The sequence below is a fragment of the Capsicum annuum genome, chromosome 6 (genome assembly GCF_002878395.1).
Source record: "Capsicum annuum cultivar UCD-10X-F1 chromosome 6, UCD10Xv1.1, whole genome shotgun sequence".
NCBI lineage: Eukaryota > Viridiplantae > Streptophyta > Magnoliopsida > Solanales > Solanaceae > Capsicum > Capsicum annuum.
This window is the reverse complement of record NC_061116.1, coordinates 209,917,908-209,928,294: the sequence shown is the minus strand read 5'-3', so window position 1 is coordinate 209,928,294 and position 10,387 is coordinate 209,917,908.

Sequence of the window (10,387 nt, the reverse complement as noted above, 5' to 3'; positions counted from 1 at the left end):
ATATTATACTACTATTGCATTAGGTTTATTATGGTTATTTGTAAACCATTAACATACCATTATTGAGTGTAGTTTGATATTTTTAAATTTGATTTTAATAATGTCTATATAAGAAATGAATTGAAAAGCTAAGGTCTTCTAATACTCTGGGACCAAATTTGTATATTATTAAAGCAACTTGGGGTTTGGGTCACAGGTGACAAAAGAGTTTTAAAATGAGGTGTAGGTGACACAAGTCTTAATTATTAGGTGAAAGTGATAATTACTTTATTATGGATTAAGAAAGTTGAAGAAATTTGAAAATAACCCACAAGTTTTTAAATTTACACTTTGATCCAAATGTTAGCCTATATATCGAAAAACGGAGGGGAAAAAATGCATCTTTCTCTCTCTTCTCACCCTTTGTTGATTTCTCTCTCTTAGCGATTTTTGTTGTTCATTGTTGCTGCTGCTTCATTCATCATCTTCTGCTTCATTATCATCATCTTCTACTTCATTATCATCTTCATCTTGTTCTTGTTGACCATTTGTTGTTGTTGTTGTTACCGCTGCTGTTGCTATTTGACCAATTTCTTAGGTCAAATTTTGTTTCTAACATCACTTTTCACTTGGGCATTACTTCATAGGAGACGTTGGTAAGTCAAATTATGATTTTTAGTTGAATTTGTCATCTGGGTAACTGCTATTGTGTTGTTGTTTTCCAACAATGGATAGAACCCAATCGTGAATCCAACATAAAATCCATCTGTTGCGACAGATGCGATATCTATTTCAAAAGAAGACTGATATGTTGGATTCATGTTTAAACAAATGGCTCATCTGTTGCAACATTTGACATATATGTTGCAACAGATTAGTTACCTATTGCAACAAAACCTGAACACGATTCCAATATAGGTTATAACAGATTAATAACCTATTGCATTAGGTAAGTCATCTGTCGCAACAGGTTAATTATCTGTTGCAACTGTCACTCATCTGTTGGAATCAGTTTCAAAGGTGATTTAGTTATAACATCAATTCCAATAGGAGATTCATCTGTTGCAACAGATATTCAGACCCGTGACATGAATTCCAACAGGTATGAATCTGTTGGGACTCATCACTTACCTGTTGCAACAGATAGCACATTAGTTGGGATTCATTCTCGGCACTATGAAATCACTATCAATTTTTTTTAACAAATGACTTTATTTAGGTACCACTAATGAAGGGATTAATAACAATAGGGGTGGATTGTCATGGTCATTGGGTCAAGAAGAGCAATCGATATGTATAGCATTGGAAGAAGGGTGAAATGCTAGAGACGATAGCTATGACAGTCCAAAGTGATGTTTCGTATGATGATTTTATGAACTTAATCATTAGCTTTTGTGGACTGAATTGTCAATCGGAAGAATTCGCCATCAGCTACATGACAGCTTCTTTGAAAATCAGAGGGTACTGTCTTTCAAGATAATCGATCAGGTTCGGTTGTGTTCTTATCTAAGTGATTAAACCAGGCCGGTGTTAAGGGTGTACATAGTTAAAAAGACGAGAGAGAATGCGAACCAGAACGTAGAAGAAGAAGAAAAAGAAAAAAAAAAGACTTCTTTGATGATAGGTTGGATGATCTAGACATGAATATTCCAGATGATGATCAAACACCTACGTCCGTTGATGCGACCAATACGATGTGCAGTTCTTCTCAATCGACACAATCTGGAAATTTTCAAGGCGACAGGACCGGTTTTTTAATTGGAATGTCATTCAAGGACAAGAATGAACTATCTAACACTTTGTTTATTTCTTGCGTGAAAAAAGAATTCAGAATAAAGAAGGTGATTAATTTGAGCAGTGTTTTTTGCTTCAAATGTGCTAATTCGAAATGCAAGTGGTGGTTGAGAGCGGTGAAGTACGCAAGTTCTGACAGATTCGTCATTCACAAACATGAAAAACATCACACATGTGGTTCGGAGCACATCTCGGGCCAAAATCCTCACGTCATGGCAAAGGTCCTCGGTGAATATTTCAGGAGTAGTTTCTCCGATGACAAAGCTCTTCAACAAGGCTTATGGCCAATCAACTCCTTACGGTTTTAGGTGTCCTGGTCAGTTATTGGAAGGTATATACGGCCATGGAGATTGCCAAGGACCTGGTTCGGGGGCCACTCGAGCATGAGTATGAAGTCTTGGATGCTTACTGTTACATGATTAAGTCCACAAATCCCGAAAGTAAGACGACATTGCATCTGGATGAAAACGGAAGGCTCAAGTACTTTTTTGTATCCTATGGTGCTTCGATTCAAGGTTTTCGACATTTGAGAAAAGGCATAGCCGTCGATGGTACCTTCTTGAGGAGCAGGTATAATGGAGTTCTGCTAGTGGCGGTAGCGTAGGATGCGGAGAATCACATCTTTTCTGTCGCTTTTTGTGTAGCGGACAAGGAATGTGATGCCTCTTATGAATTTTTTTTTAACAACTGCGACGCTACATCGAAGATACCGAAAAGTTGTGTTTTGTATCGGATAGGAATCCAAGTATTCCAAAGATGGGTTCACTTTTCTTCACTTCAGCTTACTTTGGTTGTTGCATCAGGCATCTTGGAGAGAACATTCGAAACAACTATCACAACTAAAGGGTCGTCACCCTTTTTTATAGAGTAGCTAAAGAATATAGTAGAGAGGAGTTTTTAGATCATTTCAATCAAATAGCGGATGTGAATCCCAAGGTAGCAGAATTTCTTGCACGTGTCAGTTTCGAGAGATGGAGTCGGGCATTCTGTCCAGCAAATAGGTACATTCTTATGAATTTAATGTCTTGTTTGATTTACAAGTTTAGTTTGATGTCGTACTAAGTGATTCTTTTCTATAGGTACAATATTATGACATCAAACATAGCTGAATCGGTGAATTCATTATTTAGCGATGAAAGGGAATTTCCCATCAAGGCTATGTTTGAAAAAATAAGCAAGAAATATAGCGATTTTTGTAATGAAAGGCGTGTGCAGTTCAAGTGCCCAGAAAAAAGAACCCAATTTGTTCTCGAAATCGAAAAGAAAATATTAACGAACATCAGTTTGGGGAATAGGTTATTTTCTCATAAAATAGCATATTACAAATTCCGTATCACCGGTCATGGTGAGCTGTCATGGTCGATCTTCAAACAAGATCTTGTACGTGTAGAGTTTTTGACTTGGACAAAATACCTTGTCCACGTGCTATGGCAGCCCTTCGAGCTCAATACGGCCATAAATATGGACCTGAAGGTTACGAGCACTCCTCTTAATATTATTCGGTGGAAAAATATGAAATGGCATATAGTACGCATATTACTCCGGTGCCTCCCGAAGAATCTTGGGTTGTTCTAGTAAAGCTTATGGGGAGATTAATACCTCCTCTATATATTGACCCGAGCACTATCAAACTGGGAAAAAAGCCATATAAAAGGAGGCGTGGAGTTGGAGAATCATTTTCATCAAGAAGAAACAAGTGCTCCATATGTAAGTGCGCTGGCCACAAAAGAACTACATGCCCGAATCATAATCCACCATGATCATTGTAATTGCAGAAAATTGTGTTGTTGTTTGTTTGTTTGTTTGTTGTGGACTTTTATATATTTAACTCATTGTTGTGAACCTAATGTTATCATTTATTATATATAAAATGTCTTTTTTTTAAATAACTTGTGCATCAATAAAATGAGGCAAAACATGAACTTAAATAATATAGCAAACCACAATTATTCTCAACAGTTGCACAAACAACTGGAATGCTTTCCTCCAACAGATGAAAATCTATCGAAACAGATGGATAATCTATTAAAACCCAACAGATGACCAATCGGTTCCAACTGTTGAAAGAACTCAAAATCCAAAATTGCTAGTGCTACTGGATTCAACAATGCCTCCAACTGTCGACATGTTAACATGTATTAGATTAGAAGAAAACAGAATGAAAATTGCATAAGAATTAAAACGCCAAAGTCTGACTAAAAGTAAATTTTTCATTAAATGAAAAATAAAATACATTAGGTATAGATCCAATATAGAAAAATTAAAATACATACGCTAAAAGAAAAAACACATTCTAATTATTATTATCATCATCATCATTAATGACAGCCGGTCAATCAACTCGCAGCAGCAGGGCTCTTATCAGCCTCTACATCTCTCTGAACATTGTTGCTCTTACAGCGACCAACTCGCTCTGCAGGTCATTAACCTGCCTTTGAAGTTCTCGCACTGTGTTGCGTAGAATAGCAATGTCCGAAAAAGGATCAGTCATATCTAGAACACGCATGAATTGACAAATGTAAAGAAAAATATTCACAATGTAATACAACGTATACGACCAACTGGGAAATTTATGCCAGAAAAAAACTTACCTCAACGAGAAAGGAATATGCTCTTTGAAAAGAAGTGGTTGAAGATGTCACACGAAAGGAAAAATGTAAGAAATAAATAAAGTTAAATGAATATTGAGGGACCTATAATATAATCTAGACATGTCAGGCCAAAAGGCAGGACTGTTCAGCTCCATTGTATTAATTACATTCAAACTGGTGGCATTTTATTTTCTGTGAAAAGTCGCAACTTTTTCTTTTACAGTAATTACTTCTTACCTTTTCATAGCGGTTTGAGACTCGATAAAAGCCGTTATTATTGAGCTATTGCAACAGATCATTCAGCATTTTTAACAGATTTAGCATCTGTTGCAACAGATAGATGGATTGAATGTGCAACAGACAACTGTCAAAACAGATTTACCATCTGTTGCAATAGATGGTTTGTATATGAAACAAATAAGACATCTGATGCAACTTATGTATTATCTGTTGCAACAGATGGACAGTATGTATAAGTTGGAGGAGAAATTTTGATATCTTCTGACAGCTGATTCATTAGTTTCAGTTTCAATAGATGGAGTATTCGATTCATTAGCTGTTTTGAATGTGTGAGATTAAAAGTCTTCACCTCTTTTTAATAGTCCCTCCGTTACGTATTAGTTGGGCTCCATGGGCTTGGCACACCAATTAATAAAAATATAAATTAGGTGATTGTTTTACCAAATTGGCCTTATTAATTATGATTAGAAAGTATAAATATGAATAATATACTTTATGTAGTTATTTAATAATAGAGGTAATCTTGAAAGAATATAATAAAATTATCTTGATTTTATAAATAGGAAAACTAAATTGAAACAAATATATTTAGAAAGAAGTAATCAAATGCGTGCAGATTAATTAAAAAAAAAGTCAGGTCTATCGCAACAGATTTACCATCTGTTGCAACATATAATTATCTGTTGCGACAGATAGACCATATGTTTGGATGAGATATTTTGATTTCTTCCAACAGCTGATTCGTCAATTGCAACAGATGGAGATTTTGATTCATCAGCTGTTTTAAATGTTTTAAGATAAAAAGTCACGACTCTTCACACCTCCATTTTAATAGTCATCACATTCGTGCAAATGAATAAACAACACTGACATATCCTGATGGGGTAGGAAGAATAAGATGCATGCAATGGATTCCATTTTCATGCATGCGAGTTATGTATATTATTGATCAGGCTACCGTGAAGACACATAAAGTGCAATGATTTTGTAAATGCAGTTTTTTACCGATGATTAGACACTGATCCTTCAAACAAGATCCTGAATTGTACAGTTTAGTTTGATAGGTGCGAACTGATAAAGCTGAAGTGCTCAAAGACGGTGGTGTCGATACTCCATTACAATTTAATGACACGATTCATGCACATATTTTTGTGTCAAGTTTGGGGAAGGGTTTAAATTTTTTGCGGCAGTGTAAATATCCAACGGTGATTGGATTGGTTTTAATGACACAATGGACTTCTTGAAAGGCCTCCGAAACCTCGCAATGTAAAAAACAACGATAGAACCAATAGAAATTCCCCTGGTCCAAATTTATATGGATGGATTGATGGAGGAGACTATTATACAGCAGAAGGTGTTTGGGTCAAAATCTGTGCGGGAAGAGGGAGGTAGCGAAGGCCATATATCATCTTAGTACTTGTTTAAGAGGATACACAGGGTCAATTCCTCTTGACCATTCTTCTTTTTCTTCAACGACTGATGGATTTTCATTTTTGGATACACTTTCACATTCGCATATCATCTAGTTTTTTCATTTTTCATGTCAATTTCATAAGCTAATTTCGCTACACTTTCCTTCCGACCCTGTGTATCCTCTTAAAAAAGTACTAAGATGATATGTGGCCTTCTCAACCTCCCTCTTCCCGCACAGGTTTTCTCCTAAATACCTTCTGTTGTATAATAGTCTCCTCCAACAACCCATCCATATAAATTTAGACTAGGGAAATTTCTATTAGATCCATCGTTGTTTGTTGCAGTGCGAGGCTTCGAAGGCCTTTTAACAAGTCCATTGCGCCATTAAAACCGGTCCAATCACTATTGGATATTTACACTGCCGCTAAAAACTTGAACCCTTCCCCAAACTTGACACAAAAACATGAGCATAAACCGTCATTAAATTGTAACGGATTATCGACACCACCGTCTTGGTCCCTCAGCCTTACCAGTTTGAACCTAACAATTTTAACTGTAAAATTCCATATCTTGTTTGAAGAATTAATGCCTAATAGGTAAAGAACAAAAATTCACAAAATCATTGTACTGGATATGTGTTTTCATGATAGGTTGATCAGTAATACATACCTCCTACATATGAAGTGGTTCCATCTGCAAGCAGTTTATTTCTCCGAACTCATCTTTACTCTATCCTTTAATGTTGGCCGGGCAATAGTAGATCCAATTTCACTTTCTTTTGTCTACAAACAAGAGAAATACATTTGATGTCAAACAAGAGAAGAACAAAAAGAACATTACAAAAGGGTAACACAAAATTGAGTGAATCAACAGATGACCAATATGATGCAACAGATTACCCTTTTGTTCAATCGATGAGGCATCGTTTGCAAAGGATGGATAACATGTTGCAACAGATGGGCCATCTGTTGGAATAAATCGAACCATCCTTGCTACTGGTTTGATTTCTTCAAAAAGTTGCTCCTTCTGTTCCAACAGCTGATTCATCAGTTGCAACAGTTGAGAAAACTGTTGCAACATCACCAACAACAGCATCAACAACAAAGAAACTAACAAAACAACACCATATGTTCCAACACCATCCACAACACAAACATCACATATTCCAACACAACCACCACCCCCAACAATAGCACCACCAAAGTACCAAACAAAAGACATAAAAAAAACTATACTGATAACAAGGCTTTTTAAGTTCTCCCAACAGATGACTTTTTTCGCATATTTTAATAAAAACAATGGTTCGTTCATTCAAGACTTAAAAATCACCTTTCCTTCAATTTTTTCAATAAATAGCAAACTGGTAATGGGCAAATCATTGATAGCAACAGATGTAAATAACTAATTTAAATGACATACAAAGAAGAAGACGAGATGAAAAGAGCAACTTTGAACCATACCTGCAATGTTAAAAAAGCAAACGGATCAGAACATCCAGTTCAGTTAAGAAAAGATATTGATTGGTTGAGATCCCAAAGGATCCTCATCCGAAAGAAGAGAGGAAAAAAGGAAACAACAAAGACAATTGAGAATAAAGAATAAAGAAGAGTTATGAGTTGAGTCTAGTCTAGACTACTTTATGGCTGAAGGAGAGAGAGTTCTAGCTATGGGGGGGTTTAACTATTCATTAATAAATTTTGAGGGGTACGAGGAGACGGTGACATTGAAAAGACCAAATAAAACTACTCACTCAGGAGATTTTTGAGTTATCAAAGTTGTACCGAGTAATATTTTTTACCGCCTTAGTATTTTAACTATTTTATCTCGGATAGGAATACCTAAATTGCTTAATAAAAAAAGGATCAAAAAATATTTAAGTGCAACAGATGATCTGTTTGATAGTTTACAACAGATTCGTGATCTGTCCTAACAAATGACGTAATCTGTTTGATAGTTTACAACAGATGCATAATATGTTGCAACATATTACCTAATTTGTTTGATTTGATCCAACAGAAAAGACATATGTTGCAACATGTTGAACATTTGTTTATATATAATTTCAATTGAGTTCATATGTTAGACTAAAACCTTAATTGAATGTGAGTTCTCATAGGGTCAAATGCAACTTTAATTGAGTCTTTTGGCAATTTCATGATGAGACGGTACTGCGTTCCTCTGACCAGAGTCGTCGATCGATCACTCTGAGCTGAGCCGATTTTTACTACCTCATATATTAAACTAATACCTTAATTGATTAATCTAGGACTAAGGTACTAATACCTTGATTGAATAATATGGGACTAGGGGTGAGTTCTTATAAGGTCAACTACAACTTCAATTGAGTCTTTTGGCATTGCATGATGAGACGGTACTGCATTTCTCCCAACTAGAGTCGTCGATCGATAACTCTGAGTCAAACCAATTCTTACTACCTCATATGTTAGACTAATACCTTAATTGATTAATCTAGGACTAGGGTACTAATACTCTAATTGAATATAGGGTCAACTACAACTTCAATTAAGTCTTTTGTCAATTGTATGATGAGACAGTACTATGTTCCTCCCGACCAGAGTCGGCGATCGATCACTCTGAGCCGAACCGATTCTTACTACCTCATATGTTAGACTAATACCTTAATTGATTGATCTACGACTAGGGGTGAGTTCTCATAATGTCAACTACAATAGATGACAGCACCTATTTGATAATTTACAATAGATGGGTAATTTATTACAATATATGACTCAATCTATTTGATAATTTACAATAGATGGATAATCTATTGCAACAGATGACTTAATCTGTTTGATAGTTTACAACAGATTCATGATCTGTCGCAACAAATGGCTTAATCTGTATGATAGTTTATAACAGATGTGTAATATATTACAACAGATTACATAATCTGTTTGATCTAACAGAAAAAACATCTGCTGCAATAGGTTGAACATTTGTTTATATATAATTCAATTGATTTCATATGTTAGACTAATACCTTAATTGAATGTGAGTTCTCACAGGGTCAACTACAACTTCAATTTAGTCTTTTATCAATTGCATGATGAAATGGTACTGCGTTCCTCCCGACTAGAGTCGGTGATCGATCACTCTGAGTTGAACCGATTCTTACTACCTCATATGTTAGACTAATACCTTAATTGATTAATCTAGAACTAGGGTACTAATACCTTGATTGAATAATCTGGGACTAGGGTGAGTTCTCATAGGGTAAACTATCGATTAATCTAGGACTAGGGGTGAGTTCTCATAGGGTCAGCCACAACAGATGGCGGTGCCTATTTGATAATTTAAAACATATGGGTAATCTATTGCGACATATGACAATCCATTTGATAATTTACAACAGATGGGTAATCTATCGCAACAGATGACTTAATCTGTTTGATAATTTATATCAGATTCGTAATCTGTTGTTACCTAATCTGATTGATAATTTACAACAGATGAGAAATCTGACTCAACATGTTGAACATTTGTTTTTTACAATTTCAATTGAGTTCATATGTTAAACTCCTAAATTGATTAATCTAGGACCAGGGGTGAGTTTTCACAGAGTCACCTCCTAGAGTACTCGGTCAATTACAACTTCAATTATTTTTATATGATTTTAAAAATTACGCATATATTTTATTATTTTAAAAATAATTAAGATCATTTCGGACCAAATTAACATTTTCAAAACTACTTGTCATTCTTATCCAAAATACAATCAACCCATACAAAATATTTCATCATTTCAAATCTTGAGGTCTGGCTCTTTCTCTCTCATTATCACTCAACAATACAGTACATACAACAACTACTCAACAAATTTGCTCAACCCTCCACAACAGATCGCTTTTCTTCTCATTTTCGACCATAAAGGTGTTATTTTCGACATCATTCTTGCTTGTATCAATTATTTTCTTTGTCTTCGTAGGCAACAGATTTTGAGAAGAGCTCTATATTGTTTTTGTTTTTTTCTAAAAAATAAGGACTTTTAATTTAATGATGAAAAATAAATTTTTAGTTGTATTATCTTCGAGAATGGGTTTACAATTTTGAGTTTTGATGGTAAACTCGTAGGAAGAACTTGAGAAATCCATAGTTTCCTTTGCAGTGTTTCGTTGACCATCGTGGTATAGTTGGATGGTATTGGTGGTGGCGATGGTGGTGGTGGTGTTTATGGTCGTCGTGGTGGCACCGATGGTGGCATTGGTTGATGGTGTTTGTGGTGGTGTCGGTATTCGTGGTGTTTATTTGTTTGTTGGCATTGGTTGGTGGTGTTTGTGGTGGTGGCTATTGGTGTGTCGGTATTCGTGGTATTTGTAATATATTTTTTTAAATCTATGTATACATCAACT